Genomic DNA, 22,784 nt, shown 5'->3' with positions numbered 1-22,784 from the left:
CTTTCAGTTCTTCAGACAGAATAATGGCAATAAACTATCTTCAAGCTCGCTGATTCTTTCCTCCATCAGTTCAAACCTGATTAAAGCCTCTCTAGCAAATTTTTCATTTCAATTTTTATACTTTTAAACTCCAAATTTCTATTTGGTTCTTTTTTATAATTTCTATTTTTTATTGGTATTATCTACATGCGGAAGTATTATTCTTATATTTCCTTTAATTATTTAGATATACTGTCCATTCTTTTAAAGTCTTTGTCTAGTGAGCCAACACCTGAGCTATTTCAGGAACAGTTTCTTTTCACTGCTTTTCACCTGAGTGTGGGCCACACTTTCTTGTTTCTTTAGAAAACTGAACAGTTTAAAAAATATGATGTTGTTTCTCTAGAAATTGGTTTCCCCCCAGGCCAGGATCTATGGTTGAAGTTTTTTATTTCTGTTTCTGCTTGTTTGATTATTGACTTGAACTAATTCAGAAAACTCTATAGTCTTTGTCATGTAAAGCCACTTAAACTTCTATTTTGATACCAAATTGTCTGCCCATGATTAGACAAAGATATCCTTAAATGATTTGAATTAATAAATCTCCCTGCCTTTGCCAAGGAGCTCTGAAAGGAGGAAGGGATACTTTCATTGCTCAGCCAGTCAGGTGAGAATTCCACTTTGGCCTTCACTTCCTGCCTACACAAAGTCAGCCAAAGGTGAGAGATTAGAACTTTCTCAAGTCTTTCCTAGTCATGTGCATAGCCCTGCAGTTTCATGTAGGCTTCTAGATTCCCAGGAATATGTTGTAGCTTTTCAAAGCTCTCTGTAGAGATCTCATTCTCCAGTTTTTCTTTTTTAATGTGCTTAGTTTCTTCATAGCTTCAACTGTTATTAGCAACTCAGTTACTAAGCCAAACAGTGTCACTGATTGTTTTTAACCAATATTGTAATGAAAAGGCCATTTGTATAGAGTAAGCTCTGAGTCAGGTCAAATAAAGACAAACTATGAAACAAGTCAAATAATGACAGTTTTCCAGGGATGAGACCTATGGGAGATTCAATACCCATTTGCCCCCTTCAGTGACTTCCAGGCTACTCGTTTTCATACCTACCATAATTATGAGGCTGTTGGTGTTAGAGGCTACTACAGAATGAGGAGAGTGGGATGGGACATGAGCAAGTTAAAATACCACAACACTCAGCATATTCTTACCATCTTCCTTGAATAAACACTCTTTAGGTTACTGTAAGAGTTTGGTTAATTTACAGAGTTCTGAAAAAGTTGTTCTTGGTAATTTTTGCCAGTATTCTCATTGCTTATATGGAGTGAGGTTTATTTTTTAATGTCATTACTCTACCATTCTAAAGTTGCTTTCTTTCTTTGTATTTTAATGCGCATAAACATATTTATTCAAAGTTTGTCATCATGGCATGAATTGGGTTAAAACATAATGATGGCAAGGAATATCATTCCTTTTAAGGTCCAAATGTGTGTTAGCCAAACCCAGAAGTGGGTTACTTTGGAAATTATCTTGTAGAAAATTACTTAAAATTATAAGCTTAACTTTATCAGAATACCAATGCTGATCCTCCAGTCATTTAAATTTCAGCAAATATTTTTGGATTTCAGACTATATGCAAGGACCTGTGTCAGCTGCAATGGGAAATCCAAGGATACAGTAAATAAGGTCACTCTGAAAAGATGTACGTAATGTAAACATGCCATAAGCTAAATCATAAGACAAAAATATATGTCTCCTACATGTCCACAGGCAACACTAGCCCAAAGGTAACTAGGATCACAGATATGCTAAAAATATGTATATATTCTTTGCATTTATCTTCATCTGTGATTTATAAAAACTCCAAGACTTATTTTTATACCTCATATCATATTTCTTCAAGAAATCCTGAGCTTGGAGTTCCTGTCATGGTTCAGTAGTTAACGAATCCGACTAGGAACCGTGAGGTTGCGGGTTCAATCCCTGGCCTTGCTCAGCGGGTTGAGGATCTGGCATTGCTGTGAGCTGTGGTGTAGGTTGCAGACGCAGCTCGGATCCCGTGTTGCTGTGGCTCTGGTGTAGGCTGGCAGCTACAGCTCCGATTGGACCCCTACCCTGGGAACCTCCATATACCACAGGAGCGGCCCAAGAAATGGTAAAAAGACAAAAAAAAAAAAAAGAAAAGAAAGAAAGAAATCCTGAGCTCTTTGGGAGGTATCCCACCCTTTAGAGGTGGCTTAACCCAGAAGCTGTCAGATCTAGAATAGATAAGGAATAATTTTCAAGCTAATCCAATTAAGCAGAGTTTTAATGGGCTATATGGCAAGAGTCTGGGCTCCACCAAGTAAAGGGTCTGTTTATATCTCCTATCCAAGAAGGAAGTGATTCTTTCTCCCAAAGGTAATCCAAATTCACTCCCTATTCTTCTTGGTTTGGGCTTTGAACTTAGGCAAGCAAGATTTTATCCTGACTCTCTATTTATTATCCTCGAGCTTTCACACAATATTCATCACTTTATGTCTGACTTGTAAAATGGGAATAATGATGCCTACTACTTGGGTTTAAGAAAGGAATAATATAAAATATTTATATGACCTATGGAAAAGGCTCCATAAATGCTTATTCACATTCTCAAAGCACAAATCCCTTCTTGGAACATCTAGGAGGGGAGGAGCTTCATCCTGATGGTTCAATAGATATGTGAAGACAACTCTTTTGCAGCATTGTCTCACCTCAAATGTCACTTCCTCAGGGGGGCCTTCTCTGACAATTCACCTGAAAGATGGGTTACTCTTTGTCACTCTTTCCCATTACAAGGGTAGCCAATCATCTCAGTTCGCCTGGACCAGAAGGGCTTCCTGGGATGCAGGGCTTTCTGTGCTAAAGCCAGGATAGTACTGTGTAAACTTGGAAAAGCTGGTCACCTTACCACCATCCTGGTTTTTTTGTTTGTTTTTTTCATAGTCTTTGCTACCCTCTAATATTATTCAATTCACCTGTTCCTTTTTTTTTTTTATTTCCTTCAAACTCTAGCATAAGCCCCCTGAGTAGAAGGTCAGGATTATGTCTGTGTAGTTCACAACTGTTTTTGGATGCCCACAACACTACCTGGCACATAATGGGCATTAAATAACTATTTGCAGAAGGATTAAATGAATTGTTGATTAATTGACATATTTTAAATGCTCACCTTTCTGCTTTCCAAGTTCAACAACATTAGGGCATAAGGAATGTAAAGTTTTGTATGACACCACAATTGTTTTTTTAGAGAAGAAAACATTCTTAGGGTTATAACAACGGAGTGAGTTGTACACACTTGAACCTATGTGGCAGTGAAAACTTCAGACAGCTGTGTTCCTTTTCTTCTAATCCCAAACAATATAATTAAAAAGGATTCACTGAAATGTAGACATTTCTACCATTTACCCTGGAATGTTGGCTCCATCCAACATAACCTAGTCTGTAAATACAAGATTAGTGTCTGTGAAGGGAAAATTCTCCTTCTATAAAATTGCATTCAAAAGGAAATCTCCACCTTTTTTCCCCTCTATAGAAGCAGCAGCCTTACTTGTAAGACCCATAATTACCTTAAATGTTCCACAAGGATATAAGAGCTACCAATGTGAAAACACAATCTGAGACCACATCTTTGGATTCAAAAATGAGCTAGATAAAGATGATGCCCTTTCCCCACTATTAGTTTACTATATAAATGAGAAGACATAAAGTAGTTTTAGATTTAATTAAAGTAATTGACTGAATTGCATTTTGTAGTTGTGATTGTCATTAACATTCTTGACCTCCCTGTCACATAGATGTGCCAGAGAATTTTTCCAATGGATATTTATTATGAATATTATCATCAATAAGCACCATCAACATATTAAAATTAATTTTAACTTCTTTATGGAAGACTGAAAGCACAACCAGCTGCTGGAAACCATCCATTTAAATCATTTTTTTATCGATTCAACACGGCGAAACCTCAAATACAACTAATAGGGAATTTTATGTGTGTGTAGGCAAGTTTCTATATGTATAAAATATTTACTTTTATTTTATAACTAACTCTGGTTATATGAAACACATAGCTGTATTTTCCAGAGCTCTGGATTCACATGGTATTCTGAGCGCTTACAGTACAGTCTTCCTGTTGGCTTGTTTTACATCCACGTGCATATTAGTGACACATGGACATTTGGTCTTATTTTGACTGCTTGCAAAGAGCTTAATAAAAGACAGGCTTTGAAGCATCAAAAGAACTTAGCCCACAGGTGTTCTGAGCTGGGCTAACTTGTATGTAGAACAAACGATTACACTCTGGAATTTGAGACTCTAAATTGTATCAGTTGAGCACCTGTCCTGTAGGGAGGAAAACACCTTTCATTATATTACTTGCAGGCACCTCGGCTCCAGGCTGTGTAGAGTTACAACAGCTCTTATTCAGGCACGCTAGCTGAGGTGCTGCTGATCCTTTGTGAAGGCTGCCAAGGACCTCCCACTGAACATCTTCAGAGAATATCTCCATCACCATCTCTATGTGCCATCCACAGCTTTGTGCCTCTCCGCAACTCTTTCTACATTTACCACTTACTGAACACCTCCTACAAGCCAGGCACTGGGCTAAAGATTTTGCATATGGCATTGTATCTAGTTCTTCCCAGTGTCATTGAAAGGTTTAGAAAGGTTACATAATGTGCCCACAAGCATGTAAATGTAAGTGGTGGAATCAGGATGCAAAACCAGGTCATTGGACTCCAGAGCCCTATGTTGATCACCATGCTCTTTCCTGTGCAGCATCCAAGTTATCACAAGCTCCAGGGAGTCTTCTGGCCTTCCTGCTGGCTTCCCATAAAGGCCTTAGACTTTCAGCTTTCTTACAGCTTTACCTTCAGTCCTGATCTGACCTTTCTCCCTCTTACTAGCTCCCTAACTGGTCCTATCTATTCCCATCATGACCCCAGTCACCATCTACCAAAGTAAAAATCTGCCTATCTACCCAGGCCCTTCTGCTGTACTCCAGGCCTTGCTGCTCCCATCTCCACTTGGCAGGGAAGGGGGTGGGGCATCTCCTGGATGGCCCCAGCACTGTCCTTCTAGAACTGACCTGAGTGAGCATCTTTTGCAGCCAGCCTGCACTTCCTCCAACTTGGCGGCAATAGGACGTCCATCTAGGCCAGTGTCCTGGACTCCTCTCTTGCCCTCTTCCTTTTCTTCGTCACCAACCCATGTACACCACTTCTTGTTGACTCTACCTCCTAAAACCTCTTCCACCATCTCTACAAATAGCATATCCACTGATTCTCAACTGAGGGCAATTTTACTTCTCAGGGGATATTTGCCTGGAGTTGTCACAACAGGGGGCAGGGGGTGCTACTGACATCCAGTCTGTAGAGACCAGGGAGAATTCTAAACATCCTACAGTTCTCAGGACAGCCCCAACAGCAAAGATTATACATCTCCAAATGTCACTAGTGCTGCAGTGAAGAAATCCTAGTCCAGTTCCAGTCAGCATCATCTCCCACCTAAGCTGATGTCACAGCCCCGATGCAACTCTCCATACCCACCTGACTCTCTCCAATCCATTCTCCACTCCACATTGCCATAATGATCTTTTAAAAAGGCAAAAGTAGTGTCTCTCCTTAAAGTCTACCTGTGGCATCCCAATTCCTTTATAGATAAATTAGAAACTTGACTTGGCCAGAAAATTCCATGTGTTTATCTAGCTTCAGGTCACTCTTTCCATTTATCTCAGCTTTCTTCTCTCGCCTATTAAGTGACAGGGTCCTTTTCCTTTCCAGAGTTCTCTAACCTATGTGGTTCTCATATTTCCTTCACACCCTTGCTCAAATGTCAAGACCTTCCCTGACTGTCCCAACTCTCCATCCCTCCTACCCTTGCTTTGATTTTTCCCATAGCACTTACCACCACTTGATACGTCATATAGTCATTTGTTTACTTGTGTGTTTTCTGTCTTTCCGCAGCCAGAATTAAGCTCCATTATAATAGGGAAGTCTGTTTTTTGTTTACTGTTATATCACGACTGCCTATAACTGTGCCCAGCACATAGTAGGTACTCAATAAACATTTAGTGAATGAATAGACAGAAGAAAAATATGTGTGTATATATATATATATATGCATATTATTCTTTTATATTAATTCAAATAAAACTACTATGTATAGCATAAAGGAAATTTTGCCACTTTCTTTGACTGAACTTTGATATCAGACAATCATATGTCAAGACTGAGGTGAAACCTAACCTAAAGCAATCAAAGTGCTGATCCTGCCCAGGCACTGCCTCATGGCTGCATGGCCTCTGACATCCAGGCCACATAGACCAGGCAAGTCAGCCAGAAGCAGAAACTAAGCACCTCTTCACACAAGGGCCGACATTCACATTGAACTAGAAATCAGATGTATTGGACTAATTCCTTGTTTGTTGATGAGATTTATTATTAAAATCTAGATGGACCAGAAAATCCAGGAAACATGGCTATTAAAAACCACATGCCCTCCCTCTCTGGAAAGGAGACCATTTCTTGCTAGGCAATGAGTATATCCAACATGCCTCTCTCTGCGAAGTAGTCTTTTTGAATGACAAAGTATCAAACTATCTAGAAACTGTGAAGTCCTGGAATATTGAACATGTATAGTCATCATAACAAAAAAAAAATGGGAGATTTTTTATAATAGTAGCAAAGATGATAATAGTAATTATAATAATAATATCAGCTCACATGTATTAATGGATTACAGTATGTTGAATACTGTGTGTTGTGGTCTCATTTAATCTTCATGACACCTCTAACAAGGAGGTAGTTTATTACTCCTATTTTACAGATAAGAAAACTGAGGCTTACAGAGGCTAACTTGCCCAAAGTCATGCGGCTAGTTAGCTGAAATGTGACTAAAATAAACATTTGTCGTATTCCAAAGCTCGTATTGCTTCATGATTCTGCCTTTCAATGTAAAAAGTAAAACCATCAATCCCTTCAAGAGATTTAGCTAATTTTGTTACTCTAAAGACTGAAAGAATAACATTATAAATATAAATGGTAAATGGAAAGATAGAAGGCAATAAAGTGCTTTAAAAATGAGGAGAAAGTAACATCATTTCAAGTTGGGATAATCAAAGTGGGCTTCATGAAGGAGATGGCATTTGAATTGGATGAGCTTAAAAGAATAGAGTAAATAATGAAGAATTTTCCATGATGAGGTGTTCCTGTTGTGGCTCAGCAGAAACGAACCCAACTAGTATCCATGAGGATGCAGGTTCTATCCCTAGCCTCACTCCGTGGGTTAACAATCTAGCATTGCAGTGAGCTGTGTTATAGGCCGAGAGGTAGCTCGGATCCCGCATTGCTGTGGCTGTGGTGTAGGCCGGCACCTGCAGCTCTGATTTGACACCTAGCCTGGGAATTTCCATATGCTGCGAGTGTGACCCTAAAAGAAAAAAAAAAAAATCTTTTTTCAAAAAAAAAGGAATTTCCAGTGATGAGAGATAATATAAGAAAGCGAATGATGACTGCATCACTTTGCTGTAGAGCAGAAATCAGTACAACACTGTAAGTCAACTATAATTTTTTTAAATGTGAAAAAGAAAAAGAAAAAAACAACTTTCCAAAAAACATGGGAACAACAGAAGGAAGCCATGGGAATATCTTTTTAAAAGGCAAGTGTATTCTTATTAAAAATAATATTACCCCAGGCCTACAAGGTCCTGTATGATGGGGGCCCTGTCCACCTGCCCTCCACACCTCAAACTCTTCTCCACTTTGCCCAAATTCCCAGTGGACAGCAAGTGCCTTCCCTCCTCAGACACTTCATTTGAGTGTAAGATCCATGAGGTCAGGGACTTCTGTGTTTGCATATGGCAGTGGTCAACTGGTAGTATGCACGCCATGCATATTGCTGAGTGAATGGATGGATGGACAGCATATCCTCTAGAACAGATGTGGTGCGTTTTGGAATGCTTTCTAGTGGATTTAACCAACTTCCAAACCAATCCTACAATATCAAGATTAACACATTATAAAATAAAACCTTTTGGGGCATACATATCTTTTTCTGTTTGACTTTATATGTCACGTGACCTCTCATGTTTCTGTGAGCCAGAGCCTCAGCTGGCCGGCTCTTCTCTGCTGGCAGAATGCAAACACCACCACCCCTGCTTGCTTGGTTCTTTTTCCCCCAGAGCATCCAGGGAGAGAAATCATGTACTACCTTCCTCATGGAAGTCTTTAGTGTCTTGATTTACCTTCCTGACTGCTAATGGCTGTTGAATTATAAAATGTAGTTAGCCCATTTCTACCTTGAGTCCTTAAATTTCTTCAGCCAAAATTTCAGGTTGAATTCAATCAGGAAAGTCATGCTAAATACCTGCTCCCACTTCAGACTCTGGATGAACTGAGACCTTCCTATTGAATTACTTATGGAGGAAAAACTACATTGTTCTGTCATGTTAAAAGAATATTCAGGATACTCAGAGTCTTCCATATCTAGCCCAAATGACCTTTAGAGAAAAAAAATCTCATTTTTCACAAGGTTTCTCAATGCATGTGCAGTTAAATTACCCTGAATTCTAGTGAGTTTCAATAAGAGAATCATTTTTTTTTTATTTTTACTACTGTTTCTCATTGCCCCAGTTTTTTTAATGTGGTTGCTTGTGCTGTTCATTTCTTCCTCAGACCAGCCAATTCCATGTTTCAAACTGAGTAGGACTGAGACACCAATTTGAATTTGAAGGCGGTGGGGGTAACAGTTGAAAGTTTTATGCCATTAAGTCAGTTTTGCTATTGTCACTCTTTCTAAAACGTATTTGAGGGGGAGACCAAGGGACTCTTTGCATCTCCTTCTGAAAGAAATTTCTCCCTTATTAAATAATGTCAGATAAGCCCAAGAATATAAGATTTTAAAGGCCAATCTGAGCACTGTGCTGGGCTGGCTTCCAGAGGACACTCTCCCCTGATGACTCAGCCCCAGCCACACCCAGAAGTCTCCACACTATCCCTTGAAAAGCTGGAAAATATTTCTCTGGAATTCGAGGCTAGTGATTGTCACAGAACACCTTTAGCCAGCTGAGCTGTCCTCAGAGTAGGTTTACGGTGGTTTGTGTTGAAGATGGTCGAAGGCAAATGATTGCTCACCCTCTACTTCCCTTCTGTCTTCAGAAACACCCAGAATGTTCTCTGAGAGGCCCAGAGGTACATTAAAAGTTCCACTCATTTATATATGCCATCCCCCAGTCAACACAGCACATATCTTTGGACATTGACTAGATAAGTTATAGTTGATCTAGTGACCTAAAGGTGAATTGTACGTTATATTTAATTACACTCTTGAGCCAAGTCTAAGTTAGTAACAAACCTTCCTATTTCACTCCAAAATACCGAGAAACCCCATAAGGGAGTCCGCTGATTATACTGTGGAGGTTTGTATGAACCAATGAAGGTAAATAATTAGACTGTATTTTTAATTAATATTGTGGTGCCTTCTAGCACAAGGCTATTTAAGATTAGGATAGTACTGGAATAACAGTGAAGGGAGGGAAGAGACAGTCTTGCTTTTGATAAGCCAGGAAGAACAAAGAAACTTTTGTCAAACTGACCAAAGCACCCCAGTTTTGGCAATCTGATGCCCAAAATGTCTAGTGTTTTTAAAGGAAGTTTTCAATTTAGCAAAAGCTCTGTTTGCCAAGGTGAATTTTGGTCTTTATTACCAAAAATAAATCCAGAGAAAATGAGAGAGATTAAAGGCAGTTACTGTACATTTCTCGTTGCCTAACTGCAAAACTTTTTGGAATCATGAACTTTATGGGACTAGTGACAATTAACACAGATTTCATAATAGGCACCATTTCAATTTTTGTTTCATTAAGCTAATAAAAGTATAGTCTCACAAAAAAGCCAGTTCAATTAAAACATAAACTTTTTATTTTTAACACATTTTACCTATTTGTAATTGATGAAATTGTTTGTATTTTGCCAACTCAAGAATTTTCACACTTCTTTAATTCAAACCAGCTTGATTTTCGCAATTCAAATAGACAGGTTATTATTTGATATTAGCTGGAAATCAAATAAAACTATAGTAAAATGTATTAATAGATCACAATGCATAATTATTTCCTAAAGAAATGTATTTTATCCACTCGAAATACAGTAAATAAATTTTTGTTTAATCCTAGCTAATCCTCACAACTCCTTAATGAGGTAGATACTAATATTTTACAGATAATATTTTACAAATGACGGAGTTCCCATAGTGATGCAGTGGAAGCAAATCTGACTAGGAAACTTGAGGTTGCTGATTCAATCCCTGGCCTCACTCAGTGGGTTAAGGATCTGGTGTTGCCATGAGCTGTGGTGTAGTTGCAAATGCAACTGGGATCATATGTTGCTGTTGTGTGGTGTAGGCCAGCAGCTGTGACTCCGATTGGACTCCTAGCCTGGGAACTTCCATATGCTGCGGTGCGGCCCTTAAAAAAGCAAATATATATATATTTCATAAATGAGAAAACCTAAGCTTTAAAAAGTTACCTAACTTGCCAAGCTCACCTAACAATTGGAAGGTCCAGGATCCCAACAGAGTTATCCAACTACTTGTAATATCTTCCCTAGACTTAAGGCAATCAGGTCTTGTGTCTTTTCAAGGGTTGTGTCTTTTCCTTTTTCCTTTCTTTCTTTATGTATTTCATTATTTATAATTTTTGATTAGTTGCTCTTCCCTTTTGCACTGTTGCTGTGCTAGACCCATATCAGTATCTCGATAAGTATAATTAATAAATGATTTGCATTCAGCTTTCTACGAAACACAACTCTCTATTACCTGCATTTTCTTACATTTAAGGTAAAGGAACACTTAATTACAGTGACCTCTGAACACACTACTGGATTATAAATAGTCATCTGAAGCATCATACAATGATAAAATTATGTTCATGAGGATCTTGAACTGCAGATTAGTGTCCCCACCTGTTGGCTGAGCTGACCAGCTCTATCGAAAGGTCTTACGGACACCTCAATTACATCATGTGCAAAATTAAATTATTTCTCTTCTTCTACCCAACATTTCTCTTCAGTGCCCAAACATCCCAACTAGACACCAGGTGTCACCCACAATTTTTTTTTTCTCACTCACCTTCCATATGGTCTCTGAGAATGGATACTCTGTATCCACACTAACTGCTAACTATATTTCAGTTCCATCCCCTCCTTTATGTGCTTTAATTCCTTCACTCAAAAGATTTTAACACTTACGTTATAAGTTACCAGTCTCTCATCACTGTCATTCTTCCTCCCAGGTACCCAAAGTTTCTTTCTGGAATAGAAACCATTCACTTCTTGAAGACTGCTGACAGCAGCTTCTGTATTAAAGTAGTATTTTCTACTGTGGGACCCATTGAACCCTAAGAATACTGTGAAAAGGGAAAAGGCAAAGAGGTTTAGAGCAAGTTCTTAGGAATTAATAATGCAAAGCTTCATATTAAAGGCTCTGAGGCCTTGTAGGAAAGAAACCCTTGTTAAAGCCTAACACAGTGTCCCCTATATTTTGTTTGATCTTCGACCCCCCTGTTTTCTCGTACAACACCAACTCACATCTCAAGGCACCAGTGTTCTAAGCATAACCTGAGAAAATACCATCCTGCCTGATGAATGAATAGTAGTGCCCACCCTCCTCCAGCAGACACCAATCACACCATGTTTATAACTATTCCCAAGGCGATAACATACTATTTGTTTTATCAAGTTAAAATGAAGTTCCCTCAAAATAGAAAGTGTTTCCCCCAACTTTTCAATCTGAAGAACTCTTACTAACAATTTCAAGACCCAACTCAAGCATTACCACCTCTTAAAGTCTTCCTCAAATCTCTGCTGTTATTGGTCCTCGTTCTGATGCGACATGGACACGTTCCTAAAGCCACCTTCCCTACCAGACTGCTAGGCCCTTTTATCTTGGTATCTGGAGTCCATAGCACAATATCCAGCATGGAGCAGTAACTCAACAAATGTCGACCAAAGGTGTATTTCATTGTATTCTAACTGCAGTACCTTACAGGTAGTAGGTGTCAATGCATATTTATTATACAATTTCTTGAGACAGGTCAAATTGACTTTAAAGAAATGTCACCTGGATGGCTGCAGCTGAGATAAAGGGATTTTCCAAAAGGAGAGGCATCTATAGTTCTGGTCTATCTAGAGAGGCTAGATTCAATCAGCCACCTGATTATTTCTTCTCACCCCCAAATTCCTGAGCACCTCCTGTATTGTGAGCGCCTCATGAGAATAAACAATCTTCCCCCAAAGAGGAAGAGATATATTTTCCAGCCACTAATATAGTTCATCATAGGGATGGCACTAGTGTGCACAAGGCACAGTGTTGAACGCCTGCTGAGGGACTGTCCTCATCCAGACACGAGGTACCCAGTGGTTCCAAGAGTTCTAGTAACTTCCTAACTCCTTACTGGTGAGAAAGGATCCACTGAGAAACAGTCTAGCTCTATACCACTCTGACCAAGGTAATCTTCAAAGAGTTGTGTCAAACGTTTTTAATGATGAGGCAAATCGGTTTTCCAGCAGAGCTATCTATTTCATCTCTTCCCACCCCCTTTTCCACATCTATCAGAGGAGGATAAATGAAGTAGCATTTGAAAACTTTTAACGCCTTGCTTGCCGCCCAGCAGGTAATCAATAAAAAACATGTTACGTTTGATTCTGCTTTCTCCTACATGTTAGTTTATAAAAATAAAAAGAGGAACCACTTACATGAAACTAATAACCAACTCAAAAATCTGCTACTAAGTATATTTTGGACAGATCTATTTGTCGCTGCTATTTTCCATGTTAAATTAAAATTAAGACACTCTCAAAAAAAAGCCTTCCTCATTCAGCAGAATAGTCTTCATAATTATGCATCTGAGCCACAGATTTTAATGCTGACTGACTCAGTTTTTTGGCCAAAGTTTAGCAGTTTGAGACCTCAATATTTCTAAGGTAAGATACAGATAAAACACGTGTATCAGGGGGTTCCTGCTGTGGCACAGTGGTTAATGAATCCAACTAGGAACCATGAGATTGAGGGTTCGATCCCTGGCCTTGCTCAGTGGGTTAAGGATCTGGCGTTGCCATGAGCTGTGGTGTAGGTCACAGACATGGCTCGGATCTGGTGTTGCTGTGGCTCTGGTGTAGGCTTGGCAGCTACAGCTCCAGTTAGACCCCTAGCCTGGGAATCTCCATTTGCCACTGGAGTGGCCCTAGAAAAGGCAAAAAGACAAAAAAAAAAAAAAAAAAAAAAAGAAAGAAAAAAAACACGTGTATCAGTGGTATAGTTCTGTCATAGGAGAGTTAGAGATGCTGGTTGGAAGCTAGCAGAATATAAATTTTTTTCTCTAAGGTTGGGATCTTTCAAATTATTCCCCCATTATTTTGTAAGAGGGTAAACAGCATGCGGCAATTTAAACAAGCCAGGCAGAGAAGAAACCACAGCTTAAACTGGGGACTGGACAAAGTCATAGGCAGAGAAGTCCTGGGCCACTGTGGGGTAAGGGCCCCAGGTCTTTGGAATGTGGGTCTCCCTAGCATTGAAGTTAATGAGGTCGTTGGTTCACTCACTTTAATTTCCAGAAACTATCACGATCAATTTGCGTGGTGATTATGGAAAAAATTAAAACACCCTTCCCAAAGATCAAGTTAATATAGGCCTTTGAGACTTAGAGCTTCCCAGAGGAGAAGAGCATATTTTTCTCCAAAAGGGGGAAAAAAGCCCTTGAGATGATCTATAATTTAGTTCAAAGAAGCAATGGTAAATTCCTCTTCCCGTCCATTTTTCTTATTCATAGCATCTAACATCTCTATTAAACCCTTGAGAACCTTTCTCCTTTAAGAACTTGTAATGAATTTAATACAAATTCAAAGGGAAATAAAAGGAGATGGGCAGTGTCGGGGGTGAGGATGGGGGATCTGAATGAAGAAGTGCAAAGAATATGAATTTGTGCAATACTCTTGCATTTGAAAAGCCATTCACTGCTCCTTCAGCCCAGTGACAGATTCTACATTTTCTAGATTCAAACAAAAAACCATTTTTCCTTTGATACCTAAAGCACGACGCCCCCAAGGGATGGACATCTACAGCGACACACCCTCCTCCTTAGGAGACAATATCTAATCCTTAAGATCACACTAAAGGCAATTGCCCCACATAGGGAGCAATTTCTTTCTCAGTTCTGTTTTTACCCCATCTTTTGTATTTTACATACAACTAGATCCTATTTTTTTTTCCTTCTACAGAGGCTTGCATTTTCCTCTCCTTAGAGAAGGTACCTGACTGCCTTTGTAGCTGGTTTGGAGCATAAAATCTACACAAACAGCCCACAGTCTATTTCCCCTCTGGTAGCAGCTCCTCTGTGGTAGTTGTGATCAAAAGTCATAAATCAAGGGGAAAAGATGGAAAGTGAATGAGATTCTTGAGATTTCTTCTCATGGCCCTGCTACAAAACAGAACAAAATAAAAATGTAAAACAGAAGACCATTGTAGCTCTTCCAACTATTAGAAGTGTTACTTTTAGCAATTAACTTATCTTTACAAAATAAACAAAAGGAAAAATAGTTAAACCAACAAATATTCTCTGTCACGACTAACTTTGCCTGCAAACTATTCTCTATTTCTCTAATTCTCCCCCTTCCCCAATCATGGGCAATCTCATGTATATAAAGATATGCATATCTTTCTTTAATAATTTATGTCCCCTCAGTTTCTCCATGCTTTTCTCCCAATCCATGTCAGGGTTGATTCCCTGTAGTTCATGGACACGCCAAACAAACATACAAATAAACAAAAAACTAGCATTTATGTCTAGTAAACCTGGCAATGACTGACTTAGAGGAAGGAACATTTTAAGAAGAGGAAAGAATCCTGTTGTTACTTTTTACATTTCATCCATAATTTACACATTAAGGATTTCCAACGAATAAAGTAATCTTATTGAAAATGTAATGCCATCATTCTAGGCACAACAGTGACTGTAACAAATTGAATTTGAAAAGACTTACCAAGTATGTATGCTGGGCCAAGCACCGTGTGAGGTGTTAGTGGAGTCACCATAGATGGTTGTGCGGGTTGTGCACAATACAAAGGTGCCCAGCTGAAGAGCAGTTGGTATCCAGTTTGTTCTTCAACCAAGCAGAACATCTGGATGCTGGCTACACCCACCTGGAGGGAAAAAAAATGCCCTTTTTATAATTCATTTGACCAAGGAAGGTCAGGGCTAAGGATACACAGAGTTTGTAATCTAATGTCAGATGATTTTAGTGGAGGGTGATATAAATTTTATGAAAAGCAGAATTGATGATATTAAAGGCAACTTGTGGCTGGTCATCACTTTCCCCTCTATAATTTCTCTATCTGGTCTTTTTAGCAAAGCAAAATCAGGCTGTGATGCTCAATCCTCTCAACTCTATGAGGCATGAGTCTAAGTGTCCTTTTTTTGCAACTGAGGGAAGCAAGATTCAGAGAAGTGCATCTACTTACCCCAGGCCACCCAGCAGCTAATAAGTGACCCTAAGACCCTGTGTCCTCCCAACACAGAGGGACCCAGAAGAAGGAAGGTGAGCTCTGTGACTAGGGTGGGATTGGAACTGGAACCCAGGGGGTATCAGCACTAATCTCTAAAGTCCATTACTGCACTTGGCACTGGTGGGCCCTCGAGAAGTATTTGTCAATCTGAACTCAGAAAGGAAGACTGGACAACCAACATTTCTTGAGCAGGTCCCAAAGGAGCCTATGATGCTACATGTAAGAGATACTCCCACTCAGAGTGGCCTCAATCCCATCGCACTAGTCCCTCACTCTGTCCTCCCATCTTACCCGACACCTGCCAACTTGACTTGTGCTGCCAAGCCTGGTGAACAGATAGAAATTCAGACAGCTCATCGATGTTTCTACTTTTACCTGCTTGTCGACCCTCCATCACATTCATTGCCGCACCTGCCCAAAGAGACAGTAAAACCCTTGAGGAAAGCTTCCCATCCATCTTCCTGGTGGTCTTCCATTTCTTTGCCAATAAGGCGATCTGCTTCACAACACACTTCAATATATTTGACATCTGTCATAAAACCCAGGTCAAGATATCTGTCTTCTGTTAACATAAGCCATTCTACAGAGGCACTTCCTCTGCTGTTCGGGCTCTACCAGAAGTAATTATTGACATATTGTCTGCACGTCCAGCTAACCCTCTTAATAGGAGCCATAAATTACTGGTCAGGGTTCCCCTCTATTCCTAACAGAGAAACAAGGTAACACTTACAGGATTAGAAGGACATACCATGATATTAAAATCTGAAGGCAAAGCTGTAACTGAAGTGACTGGCTTGAAACAAATACCTTCCTTTAACGTCTTTCAAAAGTTAGTGACTGTGGCAATACACAGCTGCTTCTTGGTGATGGGGTGTGAATTTTCTCATAACACTTTACTCAGATGAGTCTAAGCTTCATGCAGTGGAGAGAGAAGTGGATGGAGTTTTTTCTGAGTGGCAGCAATTCCTCTTTAGACTTAGGGTGGCTCAGCTTTCAAGGGGGGCGGTTCGTGTGGGTGAGAACAGGGCACTTGGACTCTAATTGTTTACTCCGAATATAGGAAAGAAGCATCCATTGCTTCTGATCCAAATTAACCCCTGAAAGACACCCATGGAAGAAGCTGGTCTCAGTTCCCCAAAGACCTGCCAGTTGGAAAACCTTTCATAAGATCATTAAAATCACTTCTATGATCAAAGGTGTTATAGCCCCTTTGAGCCTCTGGGGCCAGGTGCATATGGTGAAATACACAATACTTCACCCTTGGGTAGAGAACGTGGGCATGTGAACATTTTCCAGCAGATCAGGAAAGAAGGGAAGGGATGACCTCTATAAAGGAACAAGATTTTAGAAAGACATATGCTGACTTAGCTAATGTTTTGGGGGTAAAAAAGGAGAAATGCTTTTTGAAGATATTTACAAATTTTCCTTGTGGAACTAATTGCCACAGAAGTGACATTTTAACAGCGAAGATGCAGCATGCTGAACAAAACATGTTAGTGGAAATGAATGTTTCTACTTCAGAGAAAGAGAAACTTGTCTAGCTAGATGGCTATAAATACTTTCTAGGTTTTAGCTTGGAGTCAGTCTGACTACCTGAGCAGACCAAGTAGCTATTTAGTGGATGGACAGGGTAGGAGTCTCAGGGAAAGGAGGGGGTTGATATATATATATATATCAAAAATGCAAAAGTGCAAAGATTAAGAACTACAAGTTTCCTTTATTGGGACTACCATAGTGAACCAAAAAAAAAAAAAAAAATCCATGGTAAGAAAAATTACTTCTCTGAGCAGACCTAAATAGGATGTTTAAGGACAGAGAGAATTCATGCAGGCAGGAGAAAAGTCCCCAAATATTGAATGATGGACACCCAAAAAACACTATTTCTGGATGGCAGCCTTCTTTCTAAGTTCTTCTCACCCAGCACTTGAATGGACACCAGACATTTTCGTTTGCACACACGTAACCTGCTTGCATCATGCTCACATGAGAAATGGACTGTCTTGTTCAAACTGGAATAAATTGTTGAAAGAAATGTAAGTGCTTAAGTGTCTTCTTCAGGACAAGGAAATCATCTATCATTCGGATTTTGAGTTGCAGCCATTGTAAAGAAGAAACTTGTTCCTTACAGTTATGCTGCTAAATTAGGAATAAAGACGGCTGTTGAAAGAGATGCTTTAGCAGTATCTGGATGAGAGATTAACTCTACAAGAGGCAGAGGAAATCGCCTATTTCCCCTTGTCCAACCCACTCAACTCAAACCACCCAAAACTGTCAGTGGATTTGAAAAGAGAGGAAGTGGCTAATTTGATGACCAATAACAACATTGACAGTTCGGGATGTCAAGATAAGGGTAATGTAATTCACGTTTCTAACTATGGGCAGATTAGTTGCAGGAATGAAAAAAGCACCAGCAGTGACAAGTGACTCAAAAGGATCAGTCTTTAATGTTCCAGACCACACATTTGCAAAGCAGAGCCTAGCCATCTTATCTCAAGTGGGCATCCATGTCTCCACAAAAGTTGGAGTTCTGCTTCTCTGCCAGAGTCTGAGCTAGACAAACATGTCAGTGGTAGCCAAGCTCTCCAGCCTTCTAATAGATGAGGAGTGTCTATTTCTGAACTCCTCAAAAGGACGGTCAGCCATGAGTTGGTGATGGGTTGCAGCAGAACAATCTACCATGTAAATGGTTGATGAACAGCAGGATCACCAGTAGGCATTCAGAGATCCACAGAGGCTAGAAGCCCTCCACAGTGCTCCCTTTCATGTATAAAGGACCTCTGCAGGATGACTGCCATGAGTTAGTGCCAGCAATAATGGACATCACGCCAGGAAGGTTGTTCGTTTTGCAAAGACAACCACTGGGTGATTGACATACTGTAGACCATTAAGTACTTTTCACATCAAGTCTTAGGCATGCTGCTTACTTTGGGGGTTGCAGGGGTTGGGGGGGACCTATTCCACTGAATGTCCTCTAATGTAGCAGATGTGCTATAGAAAAATTATCCTACTTTCTCACCAGATTTTGATACATTGTGTGATGTCCATGCTTGGAGGGAATAGTTAGCTCTTTTCACATGACCAAGCATTGTTTCTCCTTGAGAAAATGGCTCACCTCAATTACATGGGCAGAGAGCTGGGTTCTGATCCTGGGGACTGCTCTGGCATTTTCTGCCCATGGGCAGAGGATGCAACAATTTCCTATCTGCAAATGATGGCTTCTCTTGCTTCATTGTTATTGCTTCCCTATCAAGTTCCACACAAAAACTCAGCATGCCTCTCAGCATGCTATTTTTTTGGAAGTATAGTTGATTTACAATGTCATGTCAGTTTCAGGTGTTCCGGAAAGCAATTCAGTTATACATACATACAAACACTTTCTTCTTTTTTCAGATTCCCTTCCATTATAGGTTGCTACAAGATATTGAACATAGTTCCCTGTGCTATATAGTTGGTCCTTGTTATCTATTTCATATAGAGTAATGTGTATATGTTAACCCCAATCTTCCCCCCACCTCAGAAGACCCTTTCCATTTCTGCAGTTGTGATTTTGTATTCATCACATTCAGTACAAAAAGCCAAAGACACATGCTCAGGTTTAAATGTTAACAAAGTCCTTCCCCTTGATTGGCTGATATTTAAACACTCTAAGACCACACACTTCTCCCCGTGTTGTCTTCATCTGCTTAAGCCTAAATCTGTGCCTGTAGGTGGGGAACGACTGGATACCATTACCTCGATGGCTGATGATAATATTTCTACAGCCATTGTTAAGCTTCTTAAGTTTCTGCTTCACTTTAGGCGTGTTTAGCATATCGTTTTCTAAAAACCGTTCTCAATGTGCCTTAGGTAAAGTAAGATTCGATACCACGTTCACGGGAGATTATCTAGGACTAAGCTTCTGAGCGAATATCTCATCCTCCCTCAGCCAGCGTCTCTGTAAATGCACCTTTATAAACCTCTCAGGGGTAAAGTGGGTCACTTGATGTTGTTTCAGAACATCTGGAAAATAGTCATTGGGGTGGGGAGGGCTGTAAAAGCTCTTTGTGCTAAGGCTCAGGGGATCTCCGGCAAACACGGATGTGACACATACCAGATGATTCTAAAACATCCTCTTGTTTGTAAGTACCCAAGCTACTCATTATCTGCTCTGACTTCAAGTGAGGGGGCTTTGGCAAGGACGCTGAGTTCAGATCTGTGTTACTGCTCCCACACAAGCTTCAAATCCCTTTTCTGGCATTTTTAGGCCATGAAGACGCTAACTGCAGCTGAGCTGAGCTGAATCTCTATTTTACATGCATCCCCAAGGTGAGCTCCAGAGGACCAAAGACAAACAGAGGACCCAGCTGCCAACAACAAGAGCCTCCAGGTGACCAGCAGGTAACCACTCCTTAGACATGACGGCTCCTCTCTTTGTCGCTATTTCCCGGTCAACAGCAAATATGACCATGTATGAAAAGCAACCAGCCAGTGGATTGCCCTTTCTAAGGCCTTTCATTCGATGGCTATAATATTTCTTTATAGGTAGAGGTTTAGACATTTTGGGTATGAAAAGTCCTTCCTTAAGCAGCTTAAATTCCAAACTGGGTAATTTCCGAAGTGATTGAGTAATGTGTTTTACGGTTCTCACTTTCCTTAAAATATTAATTAAGAAACAACTGAGAGCTTTCCTTTAAGGGATGCACTGAGAGTTAAACTGCCTAGTCCTCAATGCTAGCCATATTGCACTTTCCTCCTTGATTAGCACGGATGCCAGGCTGTTCCTTCAAATTAAGACAATATGCTTGTAGTGATGAGCCGTATTGGCCATCTATCTTTCTTTTGTGATCTGACTCTCATCGAGCTGAAATGAAGCCATTTCTTCTGCCTGTGGCTGATTAAACACAGAGTAAATCCACATCTCCAAGGAGGCTCTAATGATCCTCCACAGAGCCTGTGTCAGCCCAGCCTGCACCTGCAGGCTTCGGTGTCTCCACTTCCATCATAAAACGAAGCATCTGTTTCAGGGAGGTGGCATATTTTTATCATCCGGTGTATCATTCTGGTCAGAGTGGATGCAGCTCATTTGGTATACAAGGCTGCCTGCCATGCCACAAGCAACAAATGGTCCCTGAGGAAGTTTTGTTCTCATCAGGGGGGAAAGGGATACAACTTTGGGTAAAAATCTGTGACTTTGGTAAAAGTCTCCATGGTTCACAGCCCATGGTCATCTTTTAAGCAAAACAGGTCAGAAATGACAAGAGGAATTTGTTTTAAATAAGGCAATCCTTTATTCATCAACTCCTTGATGTTTTTATTCATTCATTCCACGAACACTCATCAAACACCAGCCATGAGTAGAACCCTGTGCCAGGAACTGGAACTAAAGCACAGACATGGCCCCCTGGAGGTTATATTGTAGTGAAGAGACAGCCGTTAAATAAGTAATACTGAGTTAAGTACTTCATTACCACTGTAAGGAGATTCTCAAAATAAGAAAGGGTTCTGGAGATATATGAGGGGGACTGATTTTTTTTTTCTGGGGTTCAGGGAAAACTCCTCTGAGGAAGCATCATTTAACTGAGACCTCAAAGACAAGAATGAGTAGAGCCTTAATACAAAGCCAAAGACACAGCAGGTTCAAAAATTCTGGGGTAGACGGGCAATGTTCGAACCATCTGAGCAATCAAAAATCCTTGAGAGGAAGAATGGCTAAAAAATGGGACTGGCAACAAGGGCAGGGATGAGACCAGGCAGGGCTACTATAGCCCAAGGCAAGGAATTAGACTTTTATCCCAAAAGTTTGATTGGAGCTGGGGTTTGTGAGCAGGAAGGTGGAATGATCATTATTGTCATAGGCCACAGGATGCCATAAGACCTTACAACCATTTATTAAGGACAATGTTGTGCTTCTCTTGCCATTCACTGTACAGATTTGTAATTTATGATCCCCCACTGGAACTAGCATCCCTTTAAGGTGGATATTTCTAGCCCCACCTAAAGGTGAGGAAACAGAGGCTGAAAGAGGGAAAGATGACTGGGACCATGTGGGGCCTGGTCTCAGCCAGGCCAACTCCACCCACACATTCTTTCCTCTGTTACGCTGTCTACCACACATGGACTGAGTTTTAGCTTGCTAAATGTTTGTGACATTTATGTAATATTACTTTTCCCAATTGTTTGACACTTGGAGAAGTTCCCTTTTTTTGCCTTCCTGAATTTATTATTTTCACTTTTTAAAGTTTATTGAATTATAGTTGATTTACATTTTTGTGTTAATTTCTACTGTACAGCAAAGCAATGCAGTTATACATGTCCATTCTTTTTCAGATTCTTTTCCCATATAAGTTATCACAGAATATTGAGCAGAGTTCCCTGTGCTGTGCAGGGGTTCCCATTGACCATCCATTCCATATACAATAGTGTGCCAGGCCAATCCCAAACTCCCAACCCATTCCCTCCCCCATCCACATTTACCCTTTGGTAACCATAAGTTTGTTTTCAAAGTCATGAGTTTATTTGTTTTGTAAATAAGTTCTTTTTCTATTTTTTTTTAGATTCCACATCTAAGTGATATCATATGATATTTGTCTTTCTCTGTATGACTTACTTCATGTAGCATGACCATCTCTAGGTCCATCCATGTTGCTGCAAGTGGCATTATTTCATTCTTTTTTATGACTAATATTCCATTGTATATATGTACCACATCTTCTTTATCCATTCCTCTGTTGATGGGCATTTAGGTTGCTTCCCTGTTTTGGCTACTGTGAATAGTGCTGCAGTGGACATTGGGATGCATGTATATTTTTGAATTATGGTTTTCTCCGGATATATGCCCACAAGTGGGTTTCTGGGTCATATGGTAGCTCTATATTTCATTTTGTGAGGAACTTACATACTGTTTTCCATAGTGGCTGCACCAATTTACCAGTTTATTTATTGATTTATTTATTCAAATAATGGCAGTTCCATTTTAATCATAATAGAGCTAAAGATAGTATAGCTGATTTATCTTGTCCACTAGAAAAGAATCTTGGCACCAAGGTATTAAATTAGTGCCATGGAGAAGCTAAAAGCCCAAGGTTTGGAATTAGATTGACCATGATTCCAACCCCATCTTGTCGGGTTCCTGGCGGTATGATCTAGAGCGGGGGAGGGGCATGGGTGATGGGGCTCAATTTCATTCTCTATAAATGGATAACCCCGAATTCACTTTGGCTGTTGTGAGGATTAAATAGATATGCA

The 22,784-nt window shown here is 40.0% G+C and overlaps 1 long non-coding RNA gene across 1 annotated transcript in view; it reads right to left on the bottom strand.

Annotated features, from left to right (window-relative positions):
* LOC106507726 overlaps positions 1–21,844 on the bottom strand; it is a 33,108-nt gene extending 11,264 nt beyond the window's left edge. The window contains exon 1 of the long non-coding RNA XR_002345968.1: positions 15,038–21,844. This is a non-coding gene — a long non-coding RNA (uncharacterized LOC106507726). The remainder of the gene's footprint in view (positions 1–15,037) is intronic.

This window comes from Sus scrofa, chromosome 7 (genome assembly GCF_000003025.6).
Source record: "Sus scrofa isolate TJ Tabasco breed Duroc chromosome 7, Sscrofa11.1, whole genome shotgun sequence".
Lineage (NCBI taxonomy): Eukaryota > Metazoa > Chordata > Mammalia > Artiodactyla > Suidae > Sus > Sus scrofa.
The sequence above is the reverse complement of the archived record's forward strand: the minus strand, read 5'-3'. Positions and strand labels throughout refer to the sequence as shown.